Source organism: Apteryx rowi, unplaced genomic scaffold (assembly GCF_003343035.1).
Source record: "Apteryx rowi isolate R43461 unplaced genomic scaffold, aptRow1 scaffold_447, whole genome shotgun sequence".
In the NCBI taxonomy this organism is placed as follows: Eukaryota; Metazoa; Chordata; class Aves; order Apterygiformes; family Apterygidae; genus Apteryx; species Apteryx rowi.
The window spans coordinates 710,224-718,376 of record NW_020450702.1 but is presented as its reverse complement, the minus strand read 5'-3'; the positions used below and the strand labels follow the sequence as shown (position 1 = coordinate 718,376).

At 35.5% G+C, this 8,153-nt stretch overlaps 1 long non-coding RNA gene across 1 annotated transcript; it reads left to right on the top strand.

The window, feature by feature from the left end:
- Positions 1–312: 312 nt before the first annotated feature.
- On the top strand, positions 313–5,172 carry LOC112971539. The gene is made up of 2 exons (XR_003255380.1): positions 313–359; positions 3,238–5,172. It is a non-coding gene; the product is annotated as an uncharacterized LOC112971539 (long non-coding RNA).
- Positions 5,173–8,153: the final 2,981 nt, after the last annotated feature.

Sequence of the window (8,153 nt, the reverse complement as noted above, 5' to 3'; positions counted from 1 at the left end):
GATATGTAGAATTAGGTTTAAGCACTATGATTGCATTTGATATGTTTTTAATATATAAATCCAGAGAAGGCTGAGGACACTTTGCAAGAATACATAAAGTACCACTTGGAATATCATTTGAAATTAATTTAGCAATTTTTCACTGCTTCTATTATAGCTACATAAGGCACCCCCCCCCATTTTTTTATTTTAACCATCAACATCTTTCATGGGCATTTCATGCATTCCTCATTGTTGTCTTTTGACTGTATCTTCATACCTGAAGCGTGCTTTTGTTGCCAGAGAGCTGATGTGAATTATTATCTTGCACAGAATGCTAGTGGAGGTAGAAAGCTGGGCAAGGTCGTCAGTGAGGAGACGTGAGTATAGTTTCTTGGAACTAGGCTTCAGTAACTGTATCTTGTCACCGCTAGTAAGGCAGTTATCTTGCATTAGTGCTTTCACTGTGAAAGAGCCACTTCCCCTTTCCTGTCCTCATATGGCTTCTTCTACATTGTCACCTACAAGCAATGTCTGTTGAATGATCTTTTCTCTCAATTCCGCTTACAAGAAATTAGCTTAATGGGACTAAGGAATAAAACTGGCACATCTGTTTATTTGAAAGAATGTATTTCACTATAAAATACATAGTTTTATGTCTCTCTTCCTCTACCTGTATAGTTAATGTTATACATCCATTAAAGTCTGTAACACAGACACTGTGGCTTGAGGTTTGTTTGGACAGTGGCCAGTACAAGAACATAAAACCTCTGTACTGTATCAGATCTCAGGTCTGAAACAGTTTCCTGTTTCAAGAGACTTTATGAGTGATTCTCCAGGAAAGAGCATAAGAAGAGAAAAAGTACAGTGTGATCTTTTCTCTGAGATTTTTTCCTGGCTTGTGTGGATCTATGATTTAGGTACTTCTTCAGCCAAAGGTCACACCTATTTTTAATAGTTTTTGTGACGTATCTTTCTTCCATGAATTGTCTAATCACTTTCTGAAATTATTTACACATCCAGTGGTGGTGAGTTCCTCAGTTCAACTGTGAATTATGTTTAAAAAAAAAAAAAAGTAGTTTTTCATGTTTGTTTTTAAATTGCTGCTCTATAAGTATGTTCTTGAAATACAAGTTAACAGTAATCATAATAAAACTAAAGTCAAGTTCCTACAAGGAAATATCACACCTTGCTCAAAAATTCTTACAATCACAGGTATTTATTTCTGACTGTGCTGAGACAGTGTGTATGGCCACAGAAAGAAACATTAATTTTCTGAAGTGTATTGTGTTTCTTCAGTCCTGTAACTTGCAATTACTGGGACACAGAAGCAGCATCCCCCAGAACTCRGCAATTAATATCTTCTCTTTGTACCAAGGACAGATCCCATGATAGTTGGAGATCTCCTTCTCAGAATTCCAGTAAATGGTATTCTGCTTTACTTTTTCCTTTTTTCCTTCTTCTTGCAGTGCAGCAGATTCTGAAAGCAATATTTCTTAGGCTTTGTTCAAAATTGATGTTGGTTAAAGTAGTGGTTAATAATTGTGGAATGTTCTAAAAGAAATATAACAGTAACTATCTCCTAAGTTTTTATTTAATTTAGGACAAATGCATATGTTTCAGATCTGTTTCTTCTTTTATAAAAAATACATTATTTTGCATTTTAATAATATATTGTTACAGTTAATTCTGTAGATATTTTCATTTTATTTCGTTTTAGACATTTTTGTTGTTTTTTCTTAATCTGACGCATAAAAGCGTTACCCAAACAAACCTCTATATTACTGATTGCTTTATATGCATCAGTTCTAATTTTTTTCCTTGTTATACACAGTGCAAATGTTTTAATCCCTCTGATTCAGAACACATTCCTTTACCCTTAGAATATTTGTTGCCCTTGTGGGCCTCTTCTGCCTGTGCTCTGAGTTACATATGTTCAAGTAGAGAGGGTACCTGAGAATTCATTGTATATTACTGTTATTAAAAAAAAAAATTCCTTTTGCCCTTGTGACCACTGTTTTGTGTTAAATAGGTATGTCTACTGGGGACAATAAGGAAGTTTTCCCCCAAAATAGTTCTGTTAATATAATAAGTATGCATATCTCAGTACAAGTTGTTTTAACAGGGATAACGTTGAATTTGTTTAAACTAAAATGTCTTGCCGACACATTTTTTGTGTTGTTGGATTCTTTTGGAATTTTCACTTTTCCCTAGGTCAATCTGATCTGAACCATTCTGCTGCTTGCAAATGCTATGACTTTGATGTTTCTTCTGTCTTCTATAAAATGAATAAATCTATGACAATACTAGTTTTTATACAGATTGGGAATCAGGCTGCATTTTTGTCTTCCATGCTGTAAAACAGATGATTTGTTATAATTTTGGTCTCCTACATCCTTTTCCTGGAATTGGCTCTATATAGTTGGAAACGTTATTTCTTAATCTCACTTTTATCTGTTATACTACTCCTACTTATTTTTTTCACTGCTTGCTGTTATGAACTTTATCTAGCGGCTTTAAAAGTTTGAATAAGTCTATCATTTTTCTTTTACTCATTCTTGCTAACTTTCCTAAGGAGTTCTAGAAGACTGAAGAGCTGTATTTTTCTCTTATAAAATCTGGAATGATACATCTTTAGCATGTTTATCATAGCATTTATATATGTATATCTTTAATTATTTTTCAAATGACATACTGAAGATAATGATGGTTTTCTTTGCTGTCTTCTGATTTTTGAGAACAGTTGGGTTTAGCAGTCTCACACATCTATGTTCTCTGTGCAACCAGAGGGCCATGACTGTATCACATGATGTAGGACCACATGTGGTAGTAACTGTATTAAGTAAAAGCTAAGGCCCCATTAATACGTTCCCTCAGGAAATGTATTTTATTTATTTATTTATTTATTTATTTTAAATTAAGGTAATAATCAGTTCCTTTTTATTTTAAAGACCAGGAAAACTTGAATGTAGCCATTGACGACAAATGTTATTGTCTTAACTTCAGTAAAACTTTGATCAGCTAGGTATTGCACAACACATTTGTTTAATTTATTATATCTTGTTTGTGTGTGTGTATATATATATATATATTCATACACACACACACACACGCACAAGTACAAGCCCAAACACAAACTTTGTTTTTAACATGCATGTCTTTCCTTCTTTGTGTATGAACCAGATCATGAAAAATTTCTGGAAGATGAAGGGTGGTTTGCAGAAGATTAAGATCAAATATATCTGTCTTCTCTTTCAGATGGTGGTTCTGCAATGATTACACCAATCCACATGCTGTAATGAATAATCTTCAGAATTTGATTTTCACTAAATATTTCTCCTCTTTCTTTTTGATACCATTGCAATAATTTTCTATTTTAGAAGCCTGTCTTTTATAACTAGAACAATTTGAACTAGAAACAATTTGAAAATTTAATAATTCCATTATGTCATTGACAGGGGAAGGATCAGTTTGAAAAATGCATTAAATATGAACAGTGTTATATGAGAGTTAGATATAGCATTATCAATATTAAGATATTAAAAATGTATTGATTTGGGTTGATCAGGATTATTTTTGATCCTGAAATAGACACTATTTTTAATAATAATTATGTGTACGTATTAGATACAAACCATTAAAACTCTGTAAGTAAGTGTAAAATTCAAAAATATGCCATGGGAAATTGAGTGGCTCTAGGGCTAATAGTGGCATTTAAAATAAAGCTACAAATAAACACTGAAGAAATAAGAAATGCTATATGATTTGATAGAAGTAAAACTAGTTTCCAAAACTAGTTTCCAAAACTAAAGAATATTCACTGTCTTGTGTCATGTAGTTGTCTTCTGAGGAAGGACTCAAGTCTGAAATCTCTCAAAGTAATTAATTTGCCTCATAACATATAAAATTAAAAGAGATGCCTTACTGATACTCGTTCCTCTCTAGCCAGAGTCTTTGCGTTTGGCAATGAGTGTGTCTGTAGGTTGTCTTCCCCTGACTCCCAATATTTTCCAGCAGGGAAAGCAACAAGGATGACAGGTCTCATGAGCAAAGCATTGGCTTGAGACTCTGAAGATTGGAGTTCGTTTCTTCATCACTTTTGTGATCTAGTTTAGGTTATTTGTAGCCAGATCCAGAGACCAATGAGGTTAATGGTAGGACTTCTATTTGAATTAGCCTGGCTTTATGTGAGCTCTTTACTCTTATTGTTTTGTTGCAGCTCCTGATCTGTTTGTGGGTTGTATTCCTTCTCTCATCCCTCTGCTTTCATTTCTCATGTTAAACTCTAAACTCTCTTGTAGTGACTGCCCTTTGCTATATATTTTTATAATTAATAAAACATCAAGGTCTAGACAAGGTCTCTGTTTTTGTAATAAATGCTGATATTACAATTAAAGATGATGCTCTAGCTTGAGACATTATAAAACATTTCCAAAAATGGGATGATACATCTGGGGATGTCTTAAGTTTTAGATTGTATTAAATCTCTGAGTGCTGGCAATTGGGAACAGAACTGTTCTATTGCCTATTTTAGAATGTAAATTGGTTTGGAAAAGTGACTGTCTACTTTCCTTCCCTCCAGCCTGAGGTGAAGTGGCTTGCTTATTGAATACTCTTATCCCTCAAAAGCCATGTACACAAGAGTGTACTTGTGGTCTCTGCCTGAACTGGAATAGTGATCTACATACTGTTAAAGGGTATTTAGAGTAAATTCTCTCTGGGGTTAATAACCCTTCAACTATTCAGTCTGTAGTCTAATTTTTCTCAGAACTGCCTTGTAAAAAAAATGCAAAACCAAAATAACTTGTTAAACTTGTACTCTAAGGAAGTTATTGTGCACTATATTTGAGTATCCAGTTTAATATTTATAGCTTTTTCATCTCTTGTTTTCTATCATCAATAGTATTTTAAAAGTATAGTGGTAACTCACTCTTATATTTTAAGCAGACAGGAAATGTTCAGAGTTTTTGTTTACTTTGCTCTTCTGAATGGAATATTGAGCTTCAAATATTTTTTGCAGCTTGAGATGTACTAGCTTGTATTGGTTTAACTTTATGGTATTCACTTTTTTAGTTTTTGTAAGGCATGAAACGTTGTTGCTTTGTTTGCTTTGTTTTGACATTTATTTGCTTTGAATCTGTTTTCTTCTAAAGCAAAACACTTGATAAAACAGTAATTGTTGGGATATGTTAACTATGGTCTCATGCTTTATTTATTGGTGGTTATTCAAACTCTCCTCTATACATAGAATTGTTAATTGCAAATGGATTTTTTACAGACACCATTTCTCCTGAGTACTTTGTAAAATTATATTCATTTATTTCACAGTATTTTTGTAGACAAAGTGATGCTCTTATCTTTCTTTTAAAGCCTTGAAACTTAGGCAGAGATATTGAAATCCAAAGTTTCTGCTAATATTGGCTGTCCTATTTCTAAACATACGTTCTTTCAGAACATGTAGCCCCCTGTGCTCTCTTTAATGTCATTTGCAGCTGCATGACCTTGTACTCAGCATTTATGTAAATCTAGAAATCATGGGTTCCCATGTTGTGTATCCAAAAGATAAGGAAATATGCAATTAATAACTGTTTTATTTATCTTRTATCCTATCAGACAGGAACTTAACGGAAGATAAAGGGATATAATAAGGTTCTTCATGATAACATTGTCATGTTATAGTAATCCTTTCTCTTACTTCAGTGACTTTATTCATTACATAGCATCCAACTTCTGTAACAACTGAAGCAGAGGTGATTACATAGAGTCATAGTATAATTAAGGATGGAAGGAACCTCAGGAGTCCAGCTAGCCCAATTCTTTCTCAAAGCAGCTATGAAGCCAGAGCAGGTTGCTCTGGACTTTATCCAGTCTGGTCTTGAAAACCTCCAAGGATAGAGACTGCACAGCCTCTCTGGAAACTGTGTTCCAGTACTCGACTGTCCTCACAGTGAAAAAGTTTTTCCTTGTGTCAAGTTGAAAACTTTCTTGTTTCAATTTACATCTTCTTGCCATTCACCACTGTAAAGAGCCTGATTCTGTCTTCCTGAAAGTTTTGTAGGTACTAGATGACTACTCCAAGATTCCCTTTACCTTTTTCTTCCGCAGTCTGAACAAGTCTCATTTCCTCAGCCTCTCCTGACAAGGTTTGGGCTCCAGTCCCCCAACCATCTTGGTGACTCTCCACTGAACTTGCTCCTATCCCTCAACATCTTTATGGCATTGCCCCAAACTAGAAACAGAACTCTAGATGTGGTCTCACGAGTGCCAAGTAAAAGTGCACAATCACTTCCCTTGATCTACTGTCTATCTTCCTGGTGATGCAGCCCGGGGTGTTGCTGGCCTCTGCTGCCAGGGCATACAGCTGGCTCACATCCAGCTTGCTGTCCACCAAGACCACTCAGGTCCTTTACAGTAGAGCCGATCATCAGCCTGTCAGTCCCTGGCCCGTTGCAGGGGGGCTCTTCCTTCCCAGGTGCAGACTTGGCATTTGTCCTCACTGAATTTAATAAGGCTCCTGTTGACCCATTCTTCCAGCCTGTCTAGGTCCCTCTGAATAGCAGCCCTGCCCYAAAACAGCTGTATCAGCCATTTTGCCCCTCCCCTGCCCAATTCAGTGTGATTTGGGAACTTGATGAGAATAGGCTCTGATGCCTCTGCCAGATTGATAAAGATGATAAACAGGACAGGTCCCAGTATAGAAGTACTCTACTTTTACTGGCCTGCAGGTCAGGAGTATGACCCACTATCCACTACCCTCCGAGGCAGACCAAATTAATTTTATCAAAATTAACAGATATTCATAATTTGTCATCCTCTAACGCCTTGTCAGTACAGTGGGGATGAGTTTCAGATATTTGCTGGCAGCAAAGGCTTTAAGATTTAAAAATCTTGAGGTCCTCTTCAGTAAAATGTTTAAGGTGATCTAATTGCTTGCTGTCACAGTGCCTATCATGATGCCCCCACTGTCACCTGTGTTTTTCCACAGCTTGCTTTGTTCTATCTCTGAAGCTTGTTTGATCCCCTTGTTGTGTATGTTCAGTTCATAAAACCATTATAAAACTTACCTAACAACAACAAACGCAGGCAATGGATTCGGATGTTAAGCTAACTGAATCAGTTTGATGCATCACAAACACTGGAATCACTTCAAGGGAGATGGCTGAGACAAGGACATGAGAGGAATGGGAAAGGGTTGGGGTAACTCTTCAGATGCAGACAGTTACGATCATCTCATGAAATAGCACTTTTAAGTTCCTTTCCACCTTTTAGAAAGATGTTTCTGTCATGTCTTTGTCATTCTCTTGAGGTCCTCCTGCCAGGCACCTCACAAATGTCCATAGTTAAGCCCCTGGAGTCTTAGGATTGAGCAGATTCTATATGAGAAAATCTTTGGAAATTTTGCTGTCCAGCTATAATCATTCTTTATTGAGAATATGTTAGGTAAGATACGTTACAGATTCGTGACTTGACCACTTTTGGAAGTGGTTTCCATTCAGGGTGTAAAAGGCACATTCCTAGAGAGCCTGGAGAAGCATGGAAAATTTCAGCATACTCATAAAATTGTGAGCAACTGAAATCAAAGTTATTTTAACAGGAAATGAGAACAATCTTAATCATGGAAATTTCTATCAATCAGCTAAATATATTGGCCATGTTTTAAGTAAATATGTTTTAATCAGTTGGGAGGAAGGGATATTTATATAACATTGTTCTAAAATCTGTTATTATATCACAATATAATCCTTTTAACATGTTTACAGAAACAAGAGTAGGAATAAGTTAATAGCTTTCGTTAGACCAATTGATGCAGCTGGAGAAAATGGACAAGCTTTTAGGAATGCTCGCCGTCTTCTGAAAAAGAAGTAGCAAAATTCGACCAGATACAAATTAGAATGACTGGTTGCTCTGAGTTTAACTTAATTATGTAAATCAGTAATACAATTTGAAAGGAAAAGGTAGAAGTGGGAGGGAGAGTGATAGGTTCATTAGATTTTCTGGGACAGAAAGATAGACTTTTAATTATGTCTCTGAAATGCTGAGAGATTTGATGGAAGTCAGCTATAAGAAAAATTGTAATATACCATAAAATCAATATCTTTACTGAGTTCCTTATTTCTATTCTCCAGGAAAGTTATGAATTTTAGATTCTAAGCTTTTCTTCCAAGATAATGTAT